The sequence below is a fragment of the Penaeus monodon genome, chromosome 23, assembly GCF_015228065.2.
Source record: "Penaeus monodon isolate SGIC_2016 chromosome 23, NSTDA_Pmon_1, whole genome shotgun sequence".
Classification (NCBI taxonomy): domain Eukaryota; kingdom Metazoa; phylum Arthropoda; class Malacostraca; order Decapoda; family Penaeidae; genus Penaeus; species Penaeus monodon.
Window position 1 is genome coordinate 34,811,068 of NC_051408.1, and position 3,371 is coordinate 34,814,438.

Consider the following 3,371-nt stretch of genomic DNA (forward strand, 5'->3'; position numbering starts at 1 on the left):
TGCAACTTCTGATGAATCAAAGTAATGTCAAACCAGATCTAGGGGCAAAATCATACATCAAAAAGCAATTTCTGTCCCCACAAGGCTGTGAAGGAGACCCAAACATCATGTCCCTTATTTGTGGGTACTTTTGACTCAGCAGGTTCCCACTCTGACTAGCCATTTTCAGCCCTTGTGAAGCTGATGGGGAAAAAAAAACCATTAGAGCCATTTTCCAAAAGGGAAAAGTGGTGTTGAAAATTTTGTAGCTCTTGCTAGAGATCACCCTATAATTTTCTTTTTATTAATAACAAAGGGGTTAAAAAAAGAAAATAGGTATGGAAAACAAACTTTAAAATAAAAAATTTGTAAATATACAACAAAAAATTATATAATATACTTACAGGTGTGCGCCCTGGGGATCAGTAATCAAACTTTCACCCCTAGTTTTCCCTTTTAAAACATTTAGATCGAGATTTTTGTAGCTGAACGGTTCACAAGAGTCGCTGGTAAAAACGTGAGCCATCTCACTTTCTATGTAATGGGGTTCATCTTTTCACATATATCATATGGCAATTTTCCATCACATTTACAGCCAAAAATTTGCCCCTAGGATAAAAACAATTTTAGAAAAAGAACACTGAAAAACAAACAATTGATTGCAATCATAATACATGTACAATAAAAAAAATAAACTTTCTTTGCAAAGAGGACTTGGCAAGGTGAAGATGTCCACAGGTGGCGCTGCTGGGGTGGTGTCACTTCTCTGGTCTTGTGCATTAACTTAGCCCCCTGGGACAACAGTCATATTTCCTCAAATCTCAAAAACAACCTGATGTAAAATGTTTTGTCCATCCCCATTATGGACTGGATTCAATTTGCTTTCCAGCAGTGCTTGCACTGTTAAAAAAATAAAAAACATCAGGGGCATGGCCCAAAAATAATCAATGTCTGGGATGAGTCCTTCAATCATAGCCCATCGATTTATACTATTTTTTTTTTTCGAAAAAAAGAGAGTACACCATTTTAAGGGCACACATTTTAATTTTTATTTGGGATCAAAATATTATTTTCAAACCCTTTCTATTTTCTAAACATTTTTATTATCATTACTATACAGCACCTTCATGCCATTTACCCATCTCTCAACAGATTAAAAGGGATGCAAATGATATTTTTTAATGAAAAAAATAAAATCTAAAACAAAATTTTGATAATTTGCCAAAAACCCGTTATCACAGAACAAAGCAAGGGGGTAATACTACAAATTTTTAAGAACTGGCCTTTCCCAAGAAATTTTCTATACAAAGTTTGACCTTCACGAAAAAGGTTGATCCTATACTGTGCAGTCTTAATTTAGGGAAAGGGGAAAACTTTCACGACCAGAAAACTGTTTCAAACATTTAAATTTCCCCATCATTCCTGTCATGACTGACCAAATGCCATTAATAAAGTAAAAAAGGAATTTTATGAAGGAATACCCGGAACGCACCTGAGGGAAGTCTCTTCTACGGGGTGGGGGGCCTCTGTATGCTGCCAACAATTGGGAAAATGCGAGGGCCCTCTCATGTGGCATGGGAATATTTTGGCCCCAAACAAGGAAAAAAGATGAAACAAAAAAAAGACAACAAAAAGGGGGCCATAGGGGAAGCTATACTGCCCCAAATGATCCTTAGGACTGGGATCCAATTTTTTGCATATCCCCCGGAAAAAAATTTAATAATAAGGTTAACATTCACAAGCCTTTCCCTTTTTAAGTTTCATGGGGAAAAAGATGATTAATCCTCTCCCATTCAAGAACACCGTATTGAACCTACCAGAGACTACTATGGTTAAAAAGGCTCCTTCTCAAAAAAAGTGATTCCCTGAGAAATAAAAACTATACTCCAAAAGGACCTAAATGACCCCAATCGACTGCGAATACCATACTATCTAATTTTTACTCTGTTTGTACTACCTCATCACAAGGAAAATCAATATACAAATCCTGCATAAAAAACCATCTGGTTGCTAACCAAAGGTGTAGCATATAAAAAAAAGGGGGAATATTAAATGAGTTTGAAAAGGTACTTAATGCTAAAAATATATAAACAACGGGCTCCAACCACAGATGATGAAGTTGAGGGCAAAGACATATCTACACTTTCTATGTTTTGAAGTCTCTACATGAGAATGGTCCATGAACACCTAAAATTTAAATGAGTAATGGAAATATATTAAATGGTAATGTGAAAAAAGGAACACTACACCAAAGTCTGGCTACATCAACTGGCCAGTTGGGAATATCCATCGAAGCAAGATCCAACCACAACCCTTTGGCTTCATCATGTCCTGAATCTCAATATCTAACAACAAATGGGATGGAGTGCAAGACAACTGGGAAAAACAGAGCCAAGACACACAGAAAAACCAAAAAAACTCACATATAGGATAGGCATTGGGGAAGGATTTTCCCCATACCTACAAATGCATACAAGTCAAAAATTTTGGCTAATGACTAAGTCAGAGACGATATCTTGAGAGGGCAATGATAATGGTGAAGCCCCCGTAATAAGTCTACTGATATTATTCAGCATAGTTAAAATAGCTGCCAAATGATCACAAAAAAAATGACTGGGGTTTGAAATACTAATGCAGATGGGTCTCTGGAGAGATGAATAGATTTTTATTTTCCAACTAATCAGGCAACTTAACTTAACCTTTAAAGCAATAATCTGTACCCTTTCCTATGATCCTTTCAAATGTAAGTATAAAAATGTCCTAAAACTCATCATTGGTCCACCTTTTAGGGTCCTCCCAAGGCAGAGGGAAAGGAAAAAGAGTGTAACATTGCCTGGCATTCCACAAGGGAGCTATGAGAACAATGTGTCCTCATGAAGTTCCTCAGCTTGTTAACCACCAGTACATGAAAGTATGCTGTGGGGGTTGACATGCTAGCTATTACTTTGTTGTTATGGTATTAATAAGATGCACATGCATAATATTCACCTGTGTCTATTTGCTTTTGTCAGTTCAAGCTCTGCTTGGATATCTCAGGATTTTGTGCTCAACCTCAAGGACTGGCATAATCTTTTTTTCTTTTTAAACAATAATGTTTTGATTTGCCTACATTAATAATCTGGTAACTCTATTGCAAACTACTATAAACTTATTTGCACAGTTGACCCAAACTGGGTAACAGGGCCATTGCAATTAGCCTACCAAACCATTGCTATTGGTGCAACTGCTATTAAAATAATTTATCTGAATTTAGTCCCTAGATTACATTTAAAAAAAAAAAAAAAACATTCAACATTTCTTCTTTATCTACCCCTCTCAAAAACTTTGGTAAAAAGACCTAATTCCCATTCATATGTATACAGCATACCACCTTTACAAAGGCACAGTATTTA